The sequence below is a fragment of the Panulirus ornatus genome, chromosome 28 (assembly GCF_036320965.1).
Source record: "Panulirus ornatus isolate Po-2019 chromosome 28, ASM3632096v1, whole genome shotgun sequence".
In the NCBI taxonomy this organism is placed as follows: domain Eukaryota; kingdom Metazoa; phylum Arthropoda; class Malacostraca; order Decapoda; family Palinuridae; genus Panulirus; species Panulirus ornatus.
In genome coordinates, this window is record NC_092251.1 from 19,999,979 (window position 1) to 20,027,305 (window position 27,327).

Sequence of the window (27,327 nt, forward strand, 5' to 3'; positions counted from 1 at the left end):
CGCTGCACATCTTCTCATCCTGGACACAAACAGTATTCCTCATTCCGTCTGGAAGTTGTGTGTTTCTAAAACCGACACCAGTTCTTCCATGTCTTTTCAATTCTATGCTTGAAATCACAAAGACTTTTCCTTCTTCTTGTAGAAGTATTGCCATAGCCCATCTCAGATAGGTGACCATTCTAACCACGTCAGTTACCGTTCCTTTTACTCTGACCTTTTGATCTGACCTAATTGCTTTTAAAGTGTTCAAATCCCTTCTCAACATCATTTCCCTCTAACCTTTACTGTTTCTTAAGTCCTCAAATCTCTTCTCATCATCGTTTTCTGAAGCATTTGAAAATTCGCGGTCTACGTCTTAATGATCAATATAGCATTTACGTGAAAGGGTCCAGCACTGTCATGCTTTCCTGTTTTGTCAACCAACGTCTGTCCAACTTCACTGAGAGACTCTGAGGGATTCTCTGTTGCGAGTTCTGATATATGGAATACCTCTGACATGACGTGTCAACGGGGTTTCATCTCTGAACTCCCTCCATCACTCCCTCACTCAATCCCCTCATGTTTACATTCCTTTCTGTCCTGTCTGTCTCTCTTCTTATCAACAGATCGGCTTTGCCATCTTTCCCTCTCAGTACCGGTGTTCCTAAGGTTTTTATCCTGCCTCCTACTTTATTCTCACTCTTAGTCAATCCCGTTCTTCTACAGGTAACGAAATATTCCCATACACTGACGACTCAACACTGTATTCCTCCACATCCCTTCCATCTTTTCTTGTTATTGTCCTCACAGTAACCGTAGTCTACAGATTCCGATTTGGACGGCATTTCCCAGTGGGGCTTTAGCATGTTATCATGTCTATCGCCTCTAAAACCCAGTCTCCTCTTGTTTCTTTCTCAAAACCCTTCTCAAAACCTTTGTCTTCATCGTGTGCTCAAAACTCCTCACAAATTCCGCTTCCGTCAAGGACTCACATCCCCTTACAAATCTCGTCTCTACTGATGGTTCAAAACCTTACACAAATCCACCTCACCATTGATGGCTCAAAGCTCCTCGCAAATCCCTTGATGGCTCTATAATACCACCACTCACCCGTGTGTCACCGTAACTTCTGTCTTGGGAACCCCAGATCATCCAGATAGCTAAATATGCTTCAAGGAGCCTTGAGATTCTGATAAGGTGCGTCAATAGTTCTCTTCTGAAAAGTTGCTCCGACATTACATGGAACTGATTCGTCTTTGAAGCAGAGCTATTCTTCCCTCGGGTGAGGCTCCAAGGTCTGAGCATGTACTTACTAAACACAATCAGATCTAAATCGCTCCGACTTAGGAACGCACCACATCTCAAGACTTGACCCACTTGTCCTCCTATGTCGCATCGATGACTCTCTTTCCCTAAGAACAGGCTTGCTGCGTGCCCCCGTCAGTAACTTAACCACGTGATACTCGGCAAGCTTGAGAAACTCTAAAGTGAGAAGTGGCAATGTCTGCTTCTTTCCCTCCACCACTTAGCTTTAGAACTCTTTACCATCCCATGTTTCTCCTCACAGCTACAGTCTGCCTCTTCTAATTTCCACATTATGAGGACTTTGGTCGCGACCAGAACCTAAGACATGTTTAAAATCTTATGTTTGACTTGAAATGCATTATGATGATTACACATGGAATATCTTGGATTCTGGATCTCGTTTGTAGGATCAAATGCTAAGCACGTAACGTTTGGAGTTCAAAATTTATTACGTTTGCTTAAACGTGCATTAGACTGGGTTATGATGTGATGTGGTAAGGGTAATGGTGAGTTCTGTTACGGGAAGATTCAGAGTTGGGAGTCACACATACCTATGTTACACTGAGGGTCGTATGTGGTTCTGGGAGGTGTATGTTGGTAACAGTTGTGATATGTAGGATAACGGTGGAGTATATTGGGTTTAGAAGGGTGTATGTTGTCTCTAGCATGGGATATGTTGGTTTATGTCGGTGGTGCGAAGGAGTGTGAAAATGGTATGATGGTTTCGATACATAGAATGTTGAGCATATAATGTGGTAAGTTTAGTCAAGCCCTGGTTATGCTGGGCAGAAAATAGGCAAGTTGAGGGTGATCTGGTATTAGTAAAGTGTCTGTGTAAGGTACAGATACGCATAAAGGGATGGTATGTTGATGTATAATTGGATATGCCGAGAAAGGATGTGTAGTATATCAGGTCACAGACGACCTCTGTATGAAGACATTAGGATATAAGATAAAGCTGGTGTGTGTGTGTGTGTGTGTGTGTGTGTGTGTGTGTGTGTGTGTGTAGTGGTGTAGCGGTTAGCGTTCCCGATCGTGACGCATTCACGGGTGGCGCAGGGTCGAGGAGTGTATAGGTTCGAATCCTGGTTGCGGCACAGTCGGTCCACAGTCAATCCTGCTGTTCAACCATCCCTAGGGGTTGGTAGATGATATATACATACACACACACACACACATATATATATATATATATATATATATATATATATATATATATATATATATATATATATATATATATATATATATATATATATATATATATATATTTATTTATTTATTTATTTTTCTTTCAAACTATTCGCCATTTCCCGCATTAGCAAGGTAGCGTTAAGAACAGAGGACTGGGCCTCTGAGGAAATATCCTCACCTGGCCCCCTTCTCTGTTCCCTCTCTTGGAAAGTTAAAAAAAAAAACGGGAGGGGAGGATTTCCAGCCACCCGCTCCCTCCCCTTTTAGTCGCCTTCTACGACATGCAGGGAATACGTGGGAAGTACATATATATACCTATATATATATATATATATATATATATATATATATATATATATATATATATATATATATATATACCTTGTTTAGGGCTCAGCTAACATAAAAAAGACATATATCGGAAAAACCACCACATAAAAACACCAGGAAATAAGGACAGACCTACGCGAAGGTATCAGATATGTAGGAAAAACCAACACGTTATAAGATGAGGAAATAAGGACAGAGCTTACGTGATGGTATCAGGACTACCACGACGGACCACCACCACGGGAGGACCCGAGTCAATATGGAAGACTCGTCCATGTGAGGGCATCCCCGAACGAGGCAGGACTGCCAAGGATACACGGCCGGGGCTTATCTTAATGGCCGGTGTAACGCCATTATTGGGGGAGGAGACTGGCGGAGCCTGGGGGCCCCACCACGCTCCACTACTTATATTTACCCACCATAATTGTCAGCTGCAAGTGGCAATACTACGCATTACCCGCCACACACCTGCAGCCAAGACGTATTTCTCCAGGACGTAACACTAGTTGACGAAGGTCGTAAAGTTGATCAATAAATCCAGTTTATATTACAATGAAGACTGGGACATTAATGATAGCCAGTGGACACCAAGATAGTCGTTCTGGTGGGAGTTTTACCTGTTCGTTGACGCCTTACTAACTGGACAACATGAGTTTTTGCCCGCGTTCATTAAGTATCCAACTTCTTGAGCATTAGGAACATAACAGGAATATTCTATCCTCAGATGAAAAACTCTACGTCATTAAACAACTTTCCATCATAACCAGACCCATCCCAAAACAAGGCAACCATCTGTCACAATTATGAGATCCTAATCAAGGTTTTTAATCACATAATTTGATAATATGAGTTCTTAATGACTCAATTACCTAGCATGTGGTACTATCCACATATGATTAATATATCTTTTTTTTTCAGTGGCTTGTTACAGCCGTATAGATGTAACTCACTGTAGCGAACCTAGCGAATATGCAATTTTCCCCAGACGCTGTACCAACAACGCGTTAACTACGTTAACTACCTAGTTGATCTCCAGGTTGTTCAAGATAATGGCGAACGCAACAAACTACGAGTATCTAATCCAAACGTTTTCGTAAAGGCGAGGAAATCATCTGATATCATCTACATCAGTGTGGTCTTTCCTGGTTCACGGCCCCCATATAGCACCTCGACCATCCTGTACTTATTCATGGTGATATAGAAAGAACATATGGATGGGCTGAGGACGTCGGATGTCAGGCCGCTCCTAAGATCAATCAAGAAAGGCCTGAGGAAGTCAGAGAGTACTGTGGCTAGCAGGTCTTCACGAAGCAAGGGTGGGAGAGAGAGAGAGAGAGAGAGAGAGAGAGAGAGAGAGAGAGAGAGAGAGAGAGAGAGAGAGAGAGAGAGAGAGAGAGATCGCCGTCACCAGCTGCAGGAGGACTGGATGATCCCACAGCAAGGCATCAAGATCCACCATCTCCCCTCCTCGCCCCCTCAAACATCGTCTCCCTTTCCACAGAAGAATACTTTCCGTGGCCATCCCACCTCTTAACCTTCCTCTCGTCTTCCACCTATTCACGTCCACCCCCTTCCTCTCCTTACCTCACTCCTCTCCCACTCATCTTCCCCTCAACCCACTCCTCTCCCACTCATCTTCCCTCAACCCACTCCTCGTATTTACTCCTCCACTCCCATCCGTCCTTCAGCCACGCGCCTGCCCCCTCCGCTCCCCAGATGCAAACTCTCTACGTACGTACACGTAGGTAAATACCCCCCCCTCTTTACTCTCCCTGCCAACATCCCTACCATGTTACCTTTCCTGCCAACAGTCCTACCATGTTACCCTCCCTGCTAACAGTCCTACCATGTTACCACCCCTGCCAACAGTCCTACCATGTTACCCTCCCTGCCAACATCCCTACCATGTTACCACCCCTGCCAACAGTCCTACCATGTTACCCTCCCTGCCAACATCCCTACCATGTTACCCTCCCTGCCAACAGTCCTACCATGTTCTCCCCTCTGCCAACAGTCCTACCATGTTACCCTCCCTGCCAACATCCCTCCCATGTTACCCTCCCTGCCAACAGCCCTACCATGTTACCCTCCCTACCAACATCCCTACCATGTTACCCTCCCTGCCAACATCCCTACCATGTTACCCTCCCTGCCAACATCCCTACCATGTTACCCTCCCTGCCAACATCCCTACCATGTTACCCTCCCTGCCAACATCCCTCCCATGTTACCCTCCCTGCCAACAGTCCTACCATGTTACCCTCCCTGCCAACATCCCTACCATGTTACCCTTCCTGCCAACATCCCTACCATGTTACCCTCCCTGCCAACATCCCTACCATGTTACCCTCCCTGCCAACAGTCCTACCATGTTGGAAAGAGCGCTTCTCCCACGATCTGAGAAGTTAAGCAACGTTGGGTCTGGTCTGATGTGATAGTGGCCACCTGGCGGCGCCAGACACCGTCGGCATATGTGGTGAGAGCTACGTGCTAGCCCAACCAAAAGGCAAGATCTCAGTATGACTCATTATAAGACGAATGCTTTTTTCCCCACCTCTCCGCTTTACTCTTTCTCTTCATCTCTCCCTCTTTACTCCTCTACTTCATCTTGACTTTCCCTACTTCTCCATCCCCCAACCTCCTTCCTCCCTTCCTCCCTCCTCCGCCTGTCCCCATTCCTCCATCCCCCCTCTCCTTCGCCATCCCTTTTTAATGGCCCCCCTGGGGCGACCCCATAGCCATCCGCGCCTGTGGGACCATCTATGGACGCGCCCATAGACCCGCGCACGATAATCACAACAAATGAATACGATACACAGTTGGGGTGTGTGTCGTGCACGACGGCTCTCCCACCCGTCGTTTCAGCGGCTCCTGACCACATTTGGCGTGGGTACTGGTCGGCGCTGGTGAGGACCTACGCATTCCTCTTCTGAAGACCTTGTGCATATATGTCCCGGTGTGAGAGCGTATAATTATCTATTTCTGCGTACGTGCGTAAGCGCATCCTTCATGCCCTTGAAATATCGTAATCCAGATGGGGTTCTTCTGTGTGTGCCTCATCAACTAACTCTTCACCAGTAAAGCCAAAGGTTTTTTTCTATCATTATAATATCTTGAAGCCAGATCTTGGTCAGCCACTAAATTTGATTACTGTCTCGCTTCTAATCGCCTTGTTTACCTTCTCACATGCCTTAGCGAGGGGGTTAACATGACAGCCACTTGACAAACTTTAGTGTACACGTACACGACTACAGGTGGAATATGTGACACGTTACATAATGGGTTGAGGGTTCTATGTACTCAGTATATAGATACACACACACACACAGTTCAGGATGGCTCAGTACCCAGTCCCTACAGACAGTAATGGGACCTCCGTGGTGTGGCGGTCAGCGTTCCTGACCGTGACGCCTTCACGGGCCGCCCAGGGTCGAGCATGGCATAGGTTCCAATCCTGGTTGCGACAGTCGGCCCACAGTCAACCCAGCTGTTCGTCAACCCCTGAGAGCTGGTCGATGAAATAAGTGCCTAGCTTAGGAAGGGATATATATATATATATATATATATATATATATATATATATATATATATATATATATATATATATATATATATATATATATATATTTTTATACTTTGTCGCTGTCTCCCGCGTTTGTGAGGTAGCGCAAGGAAACAGACGAAAGAAATGGCCCAACCCCCCCCCCCCATACACATGCATATACACACGTCCACACACGCAAATACACATACCTACACAGCTTTCCATGGTTTACCCCAGACGCTTCACATGCCTTGATTCAATCCACTGACAGCACGTCAACACCGGTATACCACATCGCTCCAATTCACTCTATTCCTTGCCCTCCTTTCACCCTCCTGCATGTTCAGGCCCCGATCACACAAAATCTTTTTCACTCCATCTTTCCACCTCCAATTTGGTCTCCCTCTTCTCCTTGCTCCCTCCACCTCCGACACATATATCCTCTTGGTCAATCTTTCCTCACTCATCCTTTCCATGTGCCCAAACCACTTCAAAACACCCTCTTCTGCTCTCTCAACCACGCTCTTTTTATTTCCACACATCTCTCTTACCCTTACGTTACTCACTCGATCAAACCACCTCACACCACACATTGTCCTCAAACATCTCATTTCCAGCACATCCATCCTCCTGCGCACAACTGTATCCATAGCCCACGCCTCGCAACCATACAACATTGTTGGAACCACTATTCCTTCAAACATACCCATTTTTGCTTTCCGAGATAATGTTCTCGACTTCCCCACATTCTTCAAGGCCCCCAGAATTTTCGCCCCCTCCCCCACCCTATGATCCACTTCCGCTTCCATGGTTCCATCCGCTGCCAGATCCACTCCCAGATATCTAAAACACTTCACTTCCTCCAGTTTTTCTCCATTCAAACTCACCTCCCAATTGACTTGACCCTCAACCCTACTGTACCTAATAACCTTGCTCTTATTCACATTTACTCTTAACTTTCTTCTTCCACACTCTTTACCAAACTCAGTCACCAGCTTCTGCAGTTTCTCACATGAATCAGCCACCAGCGCTGTATCATCAGCGAACAACAACAACAACAACAATATATATATATATATATTCCCTGGGGATAGGGGAGAAAGAATACTTCCCACGTATTCCCTGCGTGTCGTAGAAGGCGACTAAAAGGGAAGGGAGCGGGGGGGCTGGAAATCCTCCCCTCTCGTTTTTTTTTTTTTTTTTTTCCAAAAGAAGGAACAGAGAAGAGGGCCAGGTGAGGATATTCCCTCAAAGGCCCAGTCCTCTGTTCTTAACGCTACCTCGCTATCGCGGGAAATGGCGAATAGTATGAAAAAAAAATATATATATATATATATATATATATATATATATATATATATATATATATATATATATATATATAGCGTTAATGAGATGACCTTAATTAGGGCCTCAGTAGCCTGTGCCGTCTCAGCTAACATCAAAAAACGTATGAGTCAAGCTACGATGGCGAGCTGAGGCCCCCATGTCTTCAGCCCATAGACTCAGATACCATGTACCCGAGTGTGGGTGTGTCATGATCATGTTCAATTCTGTTAGACTACTCTCACGTATTGCTTTGTCCTCTAGGAACTTCCTGACTCTCAAGAGAACTGGTCTACAGTCATGATAACCATCACGGAGGATCTGTGCTGCTGAGTCAAAGACCGGGAGTAACTTTAAGCACTTCCTCAACCGTACTTGAATCTTGAAAAACGTCAGTCAACACGCTCGAAAAAATCTGGAGGAATTCCTACTTGCTCAGACGGAACCAACTCTACAAACATACGTGGGCCGATGGTGAAGCAGGAGAGTGAGGAGAGATCACCATCACCAGCAGCTTCTGGTTGAAGCAAGAGACTGAGGGAGACACAGATCACCATCACCAACAGCTGGGTGAAGCAAGAGACTGAGGGAGGCACATACGACCATCACCAGCAGCAGCTGGTTGAAGCAAGAGACTGAGGGAGACACAGATCACCATCACCAAGAGCTGGGTGAAGCAAGAGACTGAGGGAGACATAGATCACCATCACAAGCAGCTTCTGGTTGAAGCAAGAGACTGAGGGAGGCACAGATGACCATCACTAACAGCAGCTGGTTGAAGCGAGAGACTGAGGGAGACACAGATCACCATCACCAACAGCTGGTTGAGGAGGGTAGAGGTCACCGTTATGGGCAGCTCTCGATGACGCAGCGGGGAGGAACTGATGCCACACACCAGGGTATCCACAACCACTTGGTCATGATTCCCATTACTGGAGAACACTCGTTCGAATCCCTCCAGTGGTGCAGAGAGAATCACCGATGGTAGGAGGTATTCTCCTCGAACCTTACCAAGTCCCACGGCTCTCAGTGTGGAAGAGCAGAACCTCAGCGCCTCAGGTAGATGAAGTTCATGCCAGTGAGCCAAGTGTTGGCTGTCTCGGATTACTTTAAAGATTCGTAATAGAATCATGTGTATGATCTGTTTGTGTTACCTTAAGATATAGATGTTCCTGGTGTGGTGCAGAATTACATTATTGTTCGGTGTATTTTGCACGGTCTTCAGATAATTTCTACCGCTCTCGAGGCTTACTTTATGAACAGTTGTTGAAGCAACTGTAAAAGGCAGGAAGTATACTAGATTTTATATTTCCAAGTCTAGAGATATCGCTTTCTATCAGCTCCTTTCACATTTTCCTGGACAGCTGCCCTTTGACCCTCCCATACCTTCATGTACCAACTTAGTGGTACGTGGACAGAGGCAACCAGGGTGAGGGAAGTTACGTCAAGCTTCGCCCAGGAAGGGACCGAAACCAACTTCAGATCTCTTCCAGCCAGGGTTCGAAGCCTGGGCCCTCTAGACTTCGAGTTACCAAGGCAATTTTGCCTTAGTACATCTTATTTTCTAGGTGATTTTTCTTCTTTTACTGGTCAGTCTGGCTCATACCCAGTAGTTCTTTTGTTTCCCAGGAACATCAAGCGAGTGTATAGCACTTGTGTCACGACTTAACCCTGCCTTCAGGACTTCCTCATGTATGAGGGGGCAATGTTTGTTTTCTCCTCATATTGTGTACAGGATATTACGTTTAAGGATATCCTGTCTTCTATAGGCTTCTGTCTTGCTTTTGAATCACTGGATTGTTTCCAGGAGATCTTATTGATTTTGTTATAAACAAATAACAATATACGTATGTAAGTTCAATGTATATTTTTTTGTCGGTAATTGTTATTTCAGCCACATCAAAAGCTCCACCATAGCCAAAATATATTCTCTATTTCCTCTTTACTCTGATTCACTCTATCGTAAATAACAGGTCTATTATTCTTGGCACCAATGGAAAGTTTCCAAAGCAGTTACCTTCATTTCATTCATCATAAGTCTAAATTTACAGAAACATTTGTTCTGTGTTTCTGCAAATCCACCCTCATTGAAGAATGAAATCTGTTGTTCTTGTCCTCAACTAACTTTGGCTCCGTCAAAAGCGATATAGAATTAAACTGACTTTTACAACGAGGAAAGCACGAGGACACAGTTTCAAACTCTCTGTCACTCTCTCAGAAACTCAGATGTAGGTTAGAACATTTACACAAAATGCTCTGGCATAGCGTTTCACTCAGAGTCACCACAGTAAAAGCATTAGTCATGGTACTTGTGTGAACTGTCTCTTTATAGTGTCCGATGTGGTCAGGGCAAAACATTAAGGTCATCTTGAGTGAAATGATTAAAGTCAGAGAAAAAGAATGACAACATCAAGGTTCCGCTGGTGCTTGTACAGCTGACTCTCAAAGACATAGAGAATTCCACAGATTTGGTAATCGGCAAAAGTATTCATAAAGGTCAGTCTTCGTGTAGTCAAAATACAAAAAAAAAACTATGGGAAGCAGCTGCCAGACGCGTGCCTCACCTCCAAGCTTTGGTGATCAGGACACATATGGATGGTTTCACGGGAACAGTGGCCAAAATAAGACCTATGGAATACGGTGAGGGCAAGCAGCGTTGCCTCATGCTTCCAAGAACATAGTACAACTCGGGTTTTTGGAAAGAGACGAGAGGTGCGAGCGAGGCTCGGAGAAAGCTTCACCCCCTGAGGACCCGATATGGTACGCCATCTGGGCCATGTACGTGGAGGTGGGGAAAGTACCTTGAACATCCTGCATAAAGAAAATATAGGGACATAGCAAATAGGAGGAACTCAGACAGGACTACACTAAGAGTCTGAAAGACATCCTGGGAAAGAAAGATTTAGACACGGAATCAACCAGACTTTAATTAGAGGAAAAATAAGGCAATAAAGATAGTGTCTTCACCAGTAGAGGTGTTGGCTGTAGAGTGATAAGGTCGGAGGAGAGAAGGAACGGCTGAATTACAGAAGTGACTGGAAATACTTTAGGTCAAGGACCAGAGACATCTGTTGCGAGAAAAAGTCAAATTATCAAAATTTCTTTTTTCTCTTGTGCTTGACTTTACGAAGAGCAGTTCTACAGCGAATCCTAGCAACGAAAACGGACTGGGTTTCAGGGGAAGGCAAGACTTTCATGACGGATGCGATAGCCACCGGAGTAGGGACACAAACTATGACTAGGGAGGGATAGATCCTGTACCAGCGATGTTAGGACTCCATCCCAACCAAGAGAACCTACGATATCCTGCAGCACAGGTAGAGGCGTCCCGGCAAACAAAACAGCTCACTATCTATGAAAGGTCGGTGAAGATGCCACGTAGGGACCACAGCTGTGCTCCCCTGAAGTACCAGACTTACCATAGTGAGAAGAGATACACCCGGTGGGTGTGCTCAGTCAGAAGGAACGGAGGTAAGACTGTGGTTAGAGGACCCTGAGGGAGCAGAGATATTGTATGCCTGTACAATGGCAAGGTTCAGAGGGAAACACAAGGTTAAGTTTGTTCGAAGACTGGTCATGGCGGTAAAGGGGACTCATGTTGGGTGTTTGGTCATCTGTTCCAGATCGTTCAAGTGAGGTAAAGAGAGAGCCCCGGATCCCCATGGCAAGAGCCTAACCATATCCTCATTCACTGGAACCATATGCAGAGAAAATTTTAATGCACAGATGTGGAGCGTATTGCTTCCTGGCTGGAGGTCAGACAATCGAAGAACTGTATATAGCTAGTGGGTATGGGATACATATATATATATATATATATATATATATATATATATATATGAGGCCCAGTCCTCTGTTCTTAACGCTACCTTGCTAACGCAGGAAATGGCGAATAGTTCGAGAAAAAAAAAATATACATATATATTATCCCTGGGGATAGGGGAGAAAGAATACTTCCCACGTATTCCCTGCGTGTCGTAGAAGGCGACTAAAAGGGGAGGGAGCGGGGGGCTGGAAATCCTCCCCTCTCGTTTTTTCTTTTTCTTTTTTTTTCCAAAAGAAGGAACAGAGGGGGCCAGGTGAGGATATTCCAAAAAAGGCCCAGTCCTCTGTTCTTAACGCTACCTCGCTAACGCGGGATATGGCGAATAGTTTAAAAAAAAAAGAGTATAAAACACGAACATTTTCATAGAGGGTAGAGATGTACTGAGCCTGATGGCTTCAGACTTGGGAGGCCCTAAGATACACGAGGAAGTGAACAGGTGATTTTGCTTGCCAGTAATTAGCTACACCAGGACGGAGTTTATAGCTGGGGCATCTAATGGTGTCGAGGAGAAGCAGCCTTGGATGGCTGGGCTTCAGATAGGAGATTAGGGGAGGGAGGGAGGAGCAGACAGATGGCGTTCTACAGAAAGATACAGTCCCAGGAGATGTACAGACTGAAGATGTGGGCTGGGTCCTAGCCGGTTGATTTGATATCTAAACGGGTCCTGAGAACCGTCCAGCGCTGCACGACCGGTCGTGATCACCGTCTCCCACATTAGCGAGGTAGCGCAAGGAAACAGACGAGGAACGGCCCAACCCATCCACATACATATGTATATACATCAACACCCCCACACGCACATATACATACATATACATTTCAACATATACATACATATACATGCACAGCCATATACATATATACACATACATATTCATACTTGCTGCCTTCATCCATTCACGTCGCCACCCCGCCATACATGAAATAGCATTGGTTGCACAACCGATGTGCAAGCAATCTATTTGTGTCGTCAAGTGTCGTTCATGAGATAAAGAGATGCGAGGTTTTGGCTTCAACGCCAGCAGTCCGCATGTGTATTGGGCAAAGAGAGAGAGAGAGAGAGAGAGAGAGAGAGAGAGAGAGAGAGAGAGAGAGAGAGAGAGAGAGAGAGAGAGAGAGAGGAAGACAGCCAGCTGGACCAGGGAGTGGAAGCGTGACAAACACCACAGCCTTGTCTCACCTTGACGTGGCACCACTGTCCCTCCTGACATCCAGGCGTTAGTACCGCCCTACTACTAATACCACCACTACCACTACTACTACAACAACTACTACTTCTACTACCACTAGTACCAGTACAACAACAACAACTACTATTACTACTACTACCACTACTACCACGACCACCATCACAACTATTACTATTACTCCAACATATCTTTTAGCTACTTTACGTTCACATTTACTTTAGAAATACCTTTCACATCATCATAAACTGAACTCCTATTTCAACAAATGGTCTGATATTACCTTTAAACTCACTTCACACTTTACAGCAGCAAAAACATTCATACAACGTCAGCTGCACTTGTACCACGAAATGCTACCATTCCCAACACGTCTGTGTAGCGTCACACTTGGCCTAATATGGAGACAGCGTCCGCACGAACGTCTACAGAGAACACAAAGACAGACACGCGTCCCCGTACCACACGAGGGGGCCAGGTCTACCAGTTTGGGTCCAGCGACGTGTAAGACGTGTCTGATTCTAAGTCCTAAGGCGACGACTCCGACGTGGAACCATGATGAAAGGGGGTGGGGGGGGGGGTCTTCAGGAATGGGGCCTTGAAATGCCGGGTAAGGCAAGTGGTCAAGAGGCAAGGTATCTTTAGAAGTGACCCAGGTCTGCGGACGTTGGATCTTTAAGTGAGGAATGATGAGGCGTGGGGTCCTTGGAAGCGTCATGTCGAGTGGTGAGGGAGGAGTCGCTACAATGCCTGGAGAAATGAGTGCATCGTGAAGCACACAGGGTCGTGGTGTGGCAGACGTGCGATCCATAACACTGGGGTGAAGAAGAGTCCAAGGGGACAAATGAAACAGGATCGTCAGATGTAATTTCTTGAGAGGTGAGGTGTGGGGTATCATACCCTAGTGTTCAGTGGTGTAGGGCTGAGGGCACGAAGGCATTGGTCAAAAATGGGTCTGAGGGACGAAGACGGTGGAGTGTTAGGTGGTGTGTGAGGAGCCGAGAGAGGTCTCGCTGTGTGGTATGAAGGTGGTCTGGTGTGTGTTCAGAGACGGACGAGAGACCTGAGATGATGAACAGACCAGATTCATTCTGATGCTCATATTACTTAGTATACGACGCTGGCGGAGTGGCATACCCAAGTGCTGTCAGTCCCTCCACCATGGACACTCCTGCTGGGCCACGTCCATCCCCAGGGACGTGATCAATAACGAATTAAGGCAAGGGTTTATCGCCAGGTTCAGCTGTGTGATACAATTCGGCGCAACGAGACGCTGGGCGGAGCAACGGGGCTACGTACGGGATGAAGAAAGGGTGAAATAAATCCCCAGAAGTAGGTGGTGTTGGGGATACGTGGGCTCCATGGTGTAGTGGTCAGCGCTGATGACCATAAGTGACGCAACTGGCCCCACCTGGTTTCGAATCCTAAGCGCGAAATGCGGTCTGCCACCAGCCCAGCTGGTTCTTTTCCTTCTCCCTGCGGTTTCCAATACATGCCTTCCTGGATCAGGCATGCATATATATATATATATATATATATATATATATATATATATATATATATATATATATATATATACATTTATATGTGTGTGTGTGTGTGTGTGTGTGTGTGTGTGTGTGTTATCCATGACCAGGACATACCGTAGCCCATGCCATCCTAAATACTTTTTACCTTCACTTGAAACAGTCGTCAAACTCATGCAAAAACGCAAAGGAAACGCTCGATAACTCGCGCGTTCATGTTGTACCCAAGTTGATTCTGCCTCAGGAGAGGTTCAGGAACCTTACCTCTTTACGTGGTATCAAATCCTTCTTCATTGGCCCCATGACGGCCGCTCGAGCTGGTATGGTGGTGATGGCTGATCCAGTGAGTCATATACCTGCCGCCCCTCCCCTCCGTGATCACGCCAGCTCTCGGTAATGAGGTCAGATCTATCGTCAGTTGTTTCTGCTCTCGGTGTCAGAGCAGAGGCGTTCGAACATCCCAAAGCATTCAGTGAGATGCTGGAACCTCATGTGGGAGGCACGGACCATTACGTAGCTCCGCGATGCCAGAAAAAATTGTCAGTGATCCATCAGGCTATGAGGACCACTGGCCACCACTGTCTTCACCTAGTTACTTTTTAACGCAATGTTCGTTGTAGTTTCTGCTTGTCTCGTCACCAGCCAAAAATATTGATGTGATATCCTCCGCCTCACGACACAGGAGCCTTGGAAACACTGACGGTGCACTGAACGAGTGCGCTGCTCCCGGCCACGACACCGACACGTTCCCTAGCGGGCTAGTAACGATGAAGCACAACCAACACGAAACAACTGAGGGAGCTGGAGACGTGAGGGGTCACGACACACCGCAGAGAGGATGGGACAGGAGCGACCGCGGCTTAGCACACCACAAGGCTACCTGTGGCTGGTGCGGGCACCACACTCGCCCACCACCACCACCAACCTCCTCCTCCTCCATCAGTAGAGCGTCGGGGGACGTACATATAAGGACGTCTTCTCACAAACAAGTCCCCTACCTCCGCGCCCTTCTACGATGAGGCCTCGGCCTGCCCTGTCCCGCTGACCTTGGCGTTTAAGAGGCTATCTGTCGCTCGTCCAGAAATTATGATCACCAGAACAACAACTTACAACAACTTCTAAAGACACGACACTCGAGGACACGTAGACCCCAGATCGCTCCTTCCCCATAACCGGTACAGAGACCGACCCAAGTACAGAGTTTTAATGTTTACCTGGAAGTGTGACGAAGTGTGACGAAGTGCTTGCTTTACGACTGCTTGCGACGTCACCACAAGGGTGGGACTAACGCGTAGCGCTCCTCTATTAGAAAATCTTGAGTTACGAAGAACGGGTCATGAAAGGGGTCATGTGAGTTACGTTTATATACGTGAGGTACAGGAACTACATGCTGGTGGAGTGAAAACCAACATTCAACGTGTGGATGAATGAGAACAAAATCTCATCCTCTGATGCTTTTCATTCAGTGTGTTCTCTCTTTGTGTTTGTTTACATTCTTCCTGAATCTTTTCAAGGGATTCGATCCTGTTGTTTTGTTCCTTGATCTCATTTCTTAGTCCCATACTTCCCTCTACCACCCGATGATACTTCTCATGATCTCTGATCTGATCACTCAACACCTTACTGACTTACCTCACTTGTTATAACTTGGGATCCAGTCCCCTTATGGTCGTCGATAACCTAACCATCCTTATGATTCTCATTTTCTCCCATCCATCGTCCAGCACCTCACCATCTCCCACTCACTCAGCCTCCTCCAAGCGGCCCTAACTGTATGGTCATGTTAATTAACCTTACCCGACCCAATTTCTGAATCAAATTATACCTCAGCTTGGCTTTTAACCTAGACGTTATGGGTGGCTTCACCCAAAATTTCAGAGCAATCTTACGTATTTACCCAAGCACGTAGGTACGCACGTCCAAGCTTATGCACCAGAGATAATCTAACCAGAATTATGAAATACAGAAAGTCAATCAGGAATGTTAGTTAACAGAGTCGCCTACGAGTGCTTAAGAATAGTTTCTCATTCACTGTAACACTTATTTGTATAAGTAGAACTCTTAATTCACTTAATCACATTGATTTACATTATTTGTATGATTATTAAGTAGAACTCTTAATTCACATAATCACATTTGATTATATTATTTGTATGATCATTAAGTAGAACTCTTAATTCACTTAATCACATTTAATTACACTGTCTCTGTTATTTTCTAACACATAAACATCAAGTATTTCAACTTATCGTACTTAGCGTCTCTCATTCGTGTGTCGGTATGAATGTCTTTCATTCGTGTGTCGGTCTACGTGTATGTCTCTCATTCGTGTGTCGGTCTCCGTGTATGTCTCTCATTCTTGTGTCGGTCTACGTGTATGTCTCTCATTCGTGTGTCGGTCTACGTGTATATCTCTCATTCGTGTGTCGGTCTACGTGCACATCTCTCATTCGTGTGTCGGTCTACGTGCACATCTCTTATTCGTGTGTCGGTCTACGTGTATCTCTCTCATTCGTGTGTCGGTCTACGTGTATATCTCTCATTCGTGTGCCGGTCTGAATGCCAGATTCTCTCACAACCTGTGAACTCATCACGCCTCGTCATCCCTCAGTAGAGAGATATCTCTAAGAGATACTGCGTTCAAAGGTCTCCCTCGAGACGCTCCTCTCTCTCCAGTTCGTTGTTCAACAGCTCTGAGGTGCATGTAGTCCCACTGAACATTATGTAGATAACAGTGGCTTGGGTGTTTGTGTCTGCCAATACCACTGCTGGTGTGTGTGTGTGTGTGTGTGTGTGTGTGGACCAAAGGCCATCTTTCATGCGCGTAAGACGGCAAAATTTCCTGTAAGACGTGGCAAACTACCGTGGAGGCGCATGAAGCTGCAATTTCCTCAGTTTCTACATGACTGGGCGGCAGGTACCCCATGATTGTGTAGCTCCTTCACACGGCTGCATGACAGCTGTACAGGTCGGGCAGTTGCTTCTTTATGCTACTATTCGACAGCAGCACAAGTCAGGTTGCTGCACCTGCACACGGTAACATAACAGCTGCACAAGTCAGGTTGCTGCACCTGCACACGGTAACATAACAGCTGCACAGGCCGGTCTGCTGCATCTCTACATTTGTTACTCTCTCCACACACCACCGCCACCGCTGGACCTTCGAGAGATGCAGCTGAAACCGCCGCTGTGAACGAAGGTATACGAAAAACACCACAACATTACCTATTTATTTTCCACAACTCATCTATATTAAGTAATCACAGTTCATTAAGCAGAGAGTAATTATCGGTAAAGCCATTTGTATATCATATTTTACCTACAATAATCTTTATAATCATAGACCAAGTACCTATGATTATCATATTAATCATCTATCAGTAACAGATGATTAATACTTATCGCTTCGACTTACTAGGGACTACAATAGCAAGCCTTTAATCGCAAGCAACTTGTGTCTCTCATCCTTCGAGGCCGATAGGATCTTTGAACATATGTTGTGAGGTTCCCGCGGAGGAGGCGGAGGAGGAGGAGGAGGAGGTTGAACTTACAGGCATGTGGTGAGGCAAGGTTCCTCAAGGAGAGTGATAGTATGAGGCCGAGGCGATGGGGGGGACAGAGGTCTCCCTTGTAGGCGTGTGAGGCGAGGTCAGATTCCTGCTTGTAGCCACGGATGAACAGGACGACCCTTGTCCGTCGGGTGTAAGACCCCGGCATGATAAACAGGACATGAGGCTCAACTTCCCCATGTTATTCTAAGGATATTACACCAACCTGCTGCCATAACCCGTCCTCAATCCTTCCTTAATCACCAAACTGGCGCTCGCACCTTCCTCTAGCAGGGAACAGGTGACCTACCTCGTTCAAAAGCAAATTTTTGCTCGGCGAAGCAGGTCTCGTCTGAGAGAGAGAGAGAGAGAGAGAGAGAGAGAGAGAGAGAGAGAGAGAGAGAGAGAGAGAACGCACGTCCGTACATTAAACCTGAACCAGACTCATGCTTCAGGGAGGGGGGAAAAAATAGGGTACGTAAGCCGGCGTTCAAGAGATGCAGAGGCGGACAGACGATCGGACCCGCGTCTGATATTTTGATATCTTTTTTTCATCATTGTCGCAAAAAGAGACTCGTTGACTGGTCATTACCAGCCACTCTGGGGGCTGTTGCACGACAGGGGATGCCGGAGTGCACGAAATCTCGAGGGACTGCGTCTTTACCAGTGAGCAAGATCGGGACACTGCTCCAACATCTGCGTGTAACCATTGGTTTAATGATGTAACTCAAAGACCCATTTTCTTTATGAGGGGTCCCGTCGTGACGTAACTCAAAGACCCATTTTCTTTATGAGGGTTTCCCGTCGTCTCAAAACTGTAGGCTGCGCTCCAATCAGGAGCAGGGAAACGGTGGACTTCTTAAGAGTTAGAACAGCCTCCAGACTGTTATGGGGTTCCCGTCGTCTCAAAACTGTAAGCTGCGCTCCAATCAGGAGCAGGGAAATGGTGGACTTCTTAAGAGTTAGAACAGCCTCGAGACTGTACTCCTTTTCGTTTATTGAGATGATACTACCACAAAGGTCGAGATGATTCTTCACTGGCAGGGTTACCACAAGCAGGAGTCCGGTAACACCTGTGGGAGAATACATCATTCCGGATGACACACTCAGACACAATGTGATGTTTGACGGGAGGGATCTGGTGTTGTCTGGTCTTACAATGGTCAGCAACACAAGTGTCCCAGGACGTGAGTGTTGCTTTATCTAAACCGCTATCGTACGCAAGCTCTTCTTCTTCTTCTTCTTCTTCTTCTTCTTCTTCTTCTCCTTCTTCTTCCTCCTCCTCCTCCTCTTCTTCTCCCTCTTCTTCTTACTTCTTCTTCCTCTTCTACTTCCTCTTCTTCTTCTTCTTCTTGCTTCTTGTTCTTCTTCCTCCTCCTCTTCTTCTTCCTCTTCTTACTTCTTCTTCCTCTTCTACTTCCTCTTCTTCTTCTTCTTCTTGCTTCTTGTTCTTCTTCCTCTTCTTCTTCCTCTTCTTCTTCTTCTTCTTCTTCTTGCTTCTTTCAAAATGTACCAAACAGGAGAAATTAGTCTTATGGCTTATAGAAAACATGTAAGACCACATTTCCAAGACCTGACACTGAGACAAATCTTACGAGAGGCCACCAGATACCAACGCTTGTTATTAACGCAATGTCTTGTGTCCCACTCACTGTGCCAGTCGAAGCGGCAACACCCGGCATGACGGAGAGTGTGGTAACCACCCAGCCACCCAGCCCTGTACACAGCTTAGGATAATATACCCAAGGCTTAAGCTGTATCTCGCCTCGTGTACAACAACGAGCAAATATTCCTTGAAAAAAAAAAAAAACATAAACCAAGACTGACATTGAGAGATGGGTCGATGGTCGAGAGTAAATGATTTACGACACGGGAGGAGATAGACAGATCGTAAGGTCATCAGTGGCTCATTATTTACAAACGTACGGCCACCTTATCCCTGTGGTGGTTTGTGTATGCTCGGCTACGTGTGTTGGGAGGCGCTTGAGCAACGCGAGGATGCATGTTATGGTACTGTAAGGACGAGTGGCTTCACAGTGAAGCTACGAGTCCCATTAGTGGTAATAACGGGTTACCCATGGTAGCAGCACGACGTGATATACCGGGGTCGACGTGCTGTCAATGGATTAAATCAGGGCATGTGAAGCGTCTGAGGTAAACCATGGAAAGTTCTGTGGGGCCTGGATGTGGAAAGGGAGCTGTGGTTTCGGGCATTATTGCTTGACGTGGGTGTGTTCAGTGTGGCTCGTCAGTCAGTTGTGATGTGTCACTGTACTCTCTCTCTCTCTCTCTCTCTCTCTCTCTCTCTCTCTCTCTCTCTCTCTCTCACACACACACACACACACACACACTACCGTCCAGGATGAGTGGTGTGAGGGATCCGGTTGCTAATGCGGCTGGCACACTTGTCGAAACTGCTAAGTGTTGGGGGAGACGAAATGTGCCATACGAGGAGGTCACTGGCCTGTTGATAACGTAGACAAGTGTTTGGTTGGGTTAGATATGAATGGTGTCGTGGGTCTGACCGGAGCTGGTGATCTTCAAGCAGTCTACCAAGATTTTAAATGTATAAAATGGGAGAAAGAATACTTCCCACGTATTCCCTGCGTGTTGTAGAAGGCGACTAAAAGGGGAGGGAGCGGGGTGGCTGGAAATCCTCCCCTCTCGTTTTTAATTTTCCAAAAGAAGGAACAGAGAAGGGGGCCAACTGAGGATATTTCTCTAAGGCTCACTTCTCTGTTCTTGACGCTACCTCGCTAACGCGGGAAATGGCGAATAGTATGAAAAAGAATATATATATATATATATATATATATATATATATATATATATATATATATATATATATATATATATATATATATATATGTATGTATACTTGACCGCCTTTTGGGCGAGCGTCTACTTATCTTGTAACGCGAGTACATAATTTCGAAATTGCTACCGAACAAGACCTTCTCTGTCTCGTGGGTAATTTCATCTCGTAAATTTGCTATTTTGAGGATCCATCCAGTGTATTGCTGGCCGCGTCTCAGCTGTGGGGGTTTACTGTAAGATCTGCCAAGCCTCACGTCTCCCCATGAAAGGATGTGAGACGAATCGAATTCTGAATGGGTCACAGGCGGGCTGGATCCTGATGTGAGGACCTCAGTGTGTCTCTCACTACTTTACACATTAAAGTAAGTCACTTTAGTTACTTGACCAGCCTTCATGTTATGGCGTAGGCAAGACACCACAGGCACGGAACAAACTTAAGGGTCATACAAGTATACGTAAATATCATGGAAGCTACAGAGGGGAGGAACAGGACCTATTTACATTAAGTACAAGCTCACTACAGGCCTGGGGGCGGGAGCTGTAACAGACCCGTGTCACTACGGTAGACCTGGATTGGGTTTTATGTAGACACGAAGTGTTGTGCTGAGCTCAGGAGATAAGACGTATCGTATGCCAGGGAGTTATGTTACTAATGGTACAGTTATCAGCCAAGGGAACCACCGCGGCGCCTACAGCCACACACACTGAATGAAATTCTTGTTGATACGATTTGTGGTATAAAGTAGAGGATGTCTCTCATTCCTGCCTCCACCAGCGTCATATCAAGTCGTCAGCCCATCTCAGCTTTTACGAGACAGACAAAAAATAACTAAATGCCCTAATTTTACTAAAGAACTTATCGTTTTTCTTATACTTATGTGAATTTAACACATAAAGATAAGTAGTTTCAGTATATATTGAGTGATCTTGAGATGTGGGCTGAAATTATTAGAACAGCTACATGGTGGTGTGGTGGTCAGCGTTCCTGGCCGTGACGCATTCACGGGCCACCGTCCAGGGTCGAGCATGGCATAGGTTCCAATCCTGCTTGCGGCAGTCGGTCCAAAGTCAACCCAGCTGTTCATCCACCCCTAGGGGTTGGTCCATAGAAAGGTACCTGGTCAATGTTTATCAGCTGGTGTATATAACTTGATCTTGACGACTTGAATAACCCGGGAACGTGACAATATTAAAGCTTAGATAACTAACCATCTAACCCATTTTTTTTCTCTTAATTTCTTATCAAGTAATTCGAATTCACGGAATAGTCAAATGCCCATTGTACCAACAGCTGAATGGAAATTCTCACGAGTTCAATGGACTTTCTAACTCCAACGTGTTGCAGTTAGAATGGAAATCTTTCTCAGTGTTCTCTGAGGCCGCTGGATCCCACGAGATGTCTAGCGAAGATATGAGTGTGCGCTAGAAATGTGAGGCGCTGCGTGGCGGACGCTACCCAGGCTGGCGCTCCAGACCACACCATTATGTTCGCCAGGCTCCACTAACACATCCCCAGGAGACTTGACCAGGAGAGCCGTACAAGAATAGACACAAAGACACGTACCTGTGATGGTACATATACACACTAGCAACTTAACTGCTCCCCAGCCATCATATATATTTTTTTTTTTTTTTTTTTTTATACTTTGTCGCTGTCTCCCGCGTTTGCGAGGTAGCGCAGGGAAACAGACGAAAGAAATGGCCCAACCCCCCCCCCCCATACACATGTACATACACACGTCCACACACGCAAATATACATACCTACACAGCTTTCCATGGTTTACCCCAGACGCTTCACATGCCCTGATTCAATCCACCGACAGCACGTCAACCCCTGTATACCACATCGCTCCAATTCACTCTATTCCTTGCCCTCCTTTCACCCTCCTGCATGTTCAGGCCCCGATCACACAAAATCTTTTTCACTCCATCTTTCCACCTCCAATTTGGTCTCCCCCTTCTCCTCGTTCCCTCCACCTCCGACACATATATCCTCTTGGTCAATCTTTCCTCACTCATTCTCTCCATGTGCCCAAACCACTTCAAAACACCCTCTTCTGCTCTCCCAACCACGCTCTTTTTATTTCCACACATCTCTCTTACCCTTACGTTACTTACTCGATCAAACCACCTCACACCACACATTGTCCTCAAACATCTCATTTCCAGCACATCCATCCTCCTGCGCACATCTCTATCCATAGCCCACGCCTCGCAACCAGACAACATTGTTGGAACCACTATTCCTTCAAACATACCCATTTTTGCTTTCCGAGATAATGTTCTCGACTTCCACACATTTTTCAAGGCTCCCAAAATTTTCGCCCCCTCCCCCACCCTATGATCCACTTCCGCTTCCATGGTTCCATCCGCTGACAGATCCACTCCCAGATATCTAAAACACTTCACTTCCTCCAGTTTTTCTCCATTCAAACTCACCTCCCAATTGACTTGACCCTCACCCCTACTGTACCTAATAACCTTGCTCTTATTCACATTTATATATATATATATATATATATATATATATATATATATATATATATATGATTGGGAATACCTGGTTTAAAAAGCGAGATATACATAAGTATACTTATGTAAGTAGGAGAGATGGCCAGAGAGCGTTATTGGATTACGTGTTAATTGACAGGCGAGCGAAAGAGAGACTTTTGGATGTTAATGTGCTGAGAGGTGCAACTGGAGGGATGTCTGATCATTATTTTGTGGAGGCTAAGGTGAAGATTTGTATGGGTTTTCAGAAAAGAAGAGTGAATGTTGGGGTGAAGAGGGTGGTGAGAGTAAGTGAGCTTGGGAAGGAGACTTGTGTGAGGAAGTACCAGGAGAGACTGAGTACAGAATGGAAAAAGGTGAGAACAATGGAAGTAAGGGGAGTGGGGGAGGAATGGGATGTATTTAGGGAATCAGTGATGGATTGCGCAAAACATGCTTGTGGCATGAGAAGAGTGGGAGGTGGGTTGATTAGAAAGGGTAGTGAGTGGTGGGATGAAGAAGTAAGAGTATTAGTGAAAGAGAAGAGAGGCATTTGGACGATTTTTGCAGGGAAAAAATGCAATTGAGTAGGAGATGTATAAAAGAAAGAGACAGGAGGTCAAGAGAAAGGTGCAAGAGGTGAAAAAAAGGGCAAATGAGAGTTGGGGTAAGAGAGTATCATTAAATTTTAGGGAGAATAAAAAGATGTTCTGGAAGGAGGTAAATAAAGTGCGTAAGACAAGGGAGCAAATGGGAACTTCAGTGAAGGGCGCAAATGGGGAGGTGATTACAAGTAGTGGTGATGTGAGAAGGAGATGGAGTGAGTATTTTGAAGGTTTGTTGAATGTGTTTGATGATAAAGTGGCAGATATAGGGTGTTTTGGTCGAGGTGGTGTGCAAAGTGAGAGGGTTAGGGAAAATGATTTGGTAAACAGAGAAGAGGTAGTAAAAGCTTTGCGGAAGATGAAAGCCGGCAAGGCAGCAGGTTTGGATGGTATTGCAGTGGAATTTATTTAAAAAGGGGGTGACTGTATTGTTGACTGGTTGGTAAGGTTATTTAATGTATGTATGACTCATGGTGAGGTGCCTGAGGATTGGCGGAATGCGTGCATAGTGCCATTGTACAAAGGCAAAGGGGATAAGAGTGAGTGCTCAAATTACAGAGGTATAAGTTTGTTGAGTATTCCTGGTAAATTATATGGGAGGATATTGATTGAGAGGGTGAAGGCATATACAGAGCATCAGATTGGGGAAGAGCAGTGTGGTTTCAGAAGTGGTAGAGGATGTGTGGATCAAGTGTTTGCTTTGAAGAATGTATGTGAGAAATACTTAGAAAAGCAAATGGATTTGTATGTAGCATTTATGGATCTGGAGAAGGCATATGATAGAGTTGATAGAGATGCTCTGTGGAATGTATTAAGAATATATGGTGTGGGAGGCAAGTTGTTAGAAGCAGTGAAAAGTTTTTATCGAGGATGTAAGGCATGTGTACGTGTAGGAAGAGAGGAAAGTGATTGGTTCTCAGTGAATGTAGGTTTGCGGCAGGGGTGGGTGATGTCTCCATGGTTGTTTAATTTGTTTATGGATGGGGTTGTTAGGGAGGTGAATGCAAGAGTTTTGGAAAGAGGGGCAAGTATGAAGTCTGTTGGGGATGAGAGAGCTTGGGAAGTGAGTTAGTTGTTGTTCGCTGATGACACAGCGCTGGTGGCTGATTCATGTGAGAAACTGCAGAAGCTGGTGACTGAGTTTGGTAAAGTGTGTGAAAGAAGAAAGTTAAGAGTAAATGTGAATAAGAGCAAAGTTATTAGGTACAGTAGGGTTGAGGGTGAAGTCAATTGGGAGGTGAGTTTGAATGGAGAAAAACTGGAGGAAGTGAAGTGTTTTAGATATCTGGGAGTGGATCTGGCAGCGGATGGAACCATGGAAGCGGAAGTGGATCATAGGGTGGGGGAGGGGGCGAAAATTCTGGGAGCCTTGAAGAATGTGTGGAAGTCGAGAACATTATCTCGGAAAGCAAAAATGGGTATGTTTGAAGGAATAGTGGTTCCAACAATGTTGTATGGTTGCGAGGCGTGGGCTATGGATAGAGTTGTGCGCAGGAGGATGGATGTGCTGGAAATGAGGTGTTTGAGGACAATATGTGGTGTGAGGTGGTTTGATCGAGTAAGTAACGTAAGGGTGAGAGAGATGTGTGGAAATAAAAAGAGCGTGGTTGAGAGAGCAGAAGAGGGTGTTTTGAAATGGTTTGGGCACATGGAGAGAATGAGTGAGGAAAGATTGACCAAGAGGATATATGTGTCGGAGGTGGAGGGAACGAGGAGAAGAGGGAGACCAAATTGGAGGTGGAAAGATGGAGTGAAAAAGATTTTGCGTGATCGGGGCCTGAACATGCAGGAGGGTGAAAGGAGGGCAAGGAATAGAGTGAATTGGAGCGATGTGGTATACCGCGGTTGACGTCCTGTCAGTGGATTGAATCAGGGCATGTGAAGCGTCTGGGGTAAACCATGGAAAGCTGTGTAGGTATGTATATTTGCGTGTGTGGACGTGTATGTATATACATGTGTATGGGGGTGGGTTGGGCCATTTCTTTCGTCTGTCTCCTTGCGCTACCTCGCAAACGCGGGAGACAGCGACAAAGCAAAAAAAAAAGAAAAAAAAAAAAAAAAATATATATATATATATATATATATATATATATATATATATATATATATATATATATATATATATATATATATATATGTATATATATATATATATATATATATATATATATATATATATATATATATATATTGCTGATCCTCACTATTTTTCCTAGACCATGATTTCGTTTTCTCTTACTGCGTCTCCTTGCTGTCTTCTTAGTACACCGCGACATATAATTTTCCTTCACTTCTTCACTGTGACGGGGTTGCTCCTTCATCATAATCATCACCATCATCATCATCATCATAATCATCATCATCATTATCATCATCACCATCATCATCATCATTATCACCATTATCATTATCATCATCAGATGGGACACTTGCCTGTCTTACCACATCTTTTCCTCTCCTTCTTACAGCCACAATCCACCCACAGCGCCCCGTGCCGTCTTCATATTCATAACTCCATATTATCTAACACTTCGCTCACGTGACTATGATCAAACCATCCAAACATTCATGGCTATATCTCGTATGTCTCCTCAGCCAGGCGTAGTCAATACGAAGACCTGGTTAGAAGGCCTCTTTCCAGTTCGATGTTCCTCACGCATTACAGCAGGAAGTGTCCAGCGTCACACAGACCAGAGGTGGAGTCAGTCTAACGTCTCTTCCTCACTTGTGGATTCGTGCCATTCCTCACTGTTGCCTACAACAACCTCATCACTGGACTTCCCTCAAAGACGTGTGCTGATACCAGCCATCTCCACAACTTAAACTTCCGATCCCTTAAACTCCCATCACTTACCACCACAACTCAAACTTCCAATCCTTTAAACTCCCATCACTCACTACCACAACTCAAACTTCCAATCCCTTGAACTCCCATCATTCACCACCATAACTCAAACTTCCAATCCCTTGAACTCCCATCACTGATTCCCTTAACTCATCCTTCCAACCTTGGAACTTAAATCCCTCATCTCCACAACTCATAACTCAAACTTCCAATCACTTGAACTCCCATCACTCACCACCACAACTCAGACTTCCAATCTTTAAACTCCCATCACTCACCACCACAACTCAAACTTCCATCCCTTAAACTCCCATCTCTCACCACCACAACTCAAACTTGAACTCCCATCACTCACCACGAAAACTCAAACTTCCAATCCCTTGAACTCCCATCATTCACCACCATAACTTAAACTTCCAATCCCTTAAACTCCCATCACTCATTCCCTTAACTCATCCTTCCAACCTTGGAAACTTAAATCCCTCATCTCCACAACTCATCCTTGCAACCCTGGAACTCATATCCCTCACCACCACAGCTATCCTCGCCCTCAGCCTACGCCAGTCTTAAAGCTCCTCCTCAACACCTCCCCCTCGTCACCTGTTGTAGCACGTCTCCCTGCCAGGTCGGTCCTTATGTGTCCCTCTGGTGGTCCTGACTCACAGCGTCGCCAGGTAAGCAACAGAGACCTGGTCTTGCGAGCGTCTTCCCAGACCTTGACACTAAGGACCTAAGCTTCAGTCATTCTTCCCTGCCTTATCTAGTGCTTTGAAATAATGATAATAACAACAACAATAATAATG

The 27,327-nt window shown here is 45.5% G+C and overlaps 1 protein-coding gene across 3 annotated transcripts in view; it reads right to left on the minus strand.

The window, feature by feature from the left end:
* LOC139757881 (uncharacterized) overlaps positions 1 to 27,327 on the minus strand; it is a 389,409-nt gene that overhangs the window by 247,797 nt on the left and 114,285 nt on the right. The gene's annotated exons all lie outside the window — the stretch shown is intronic.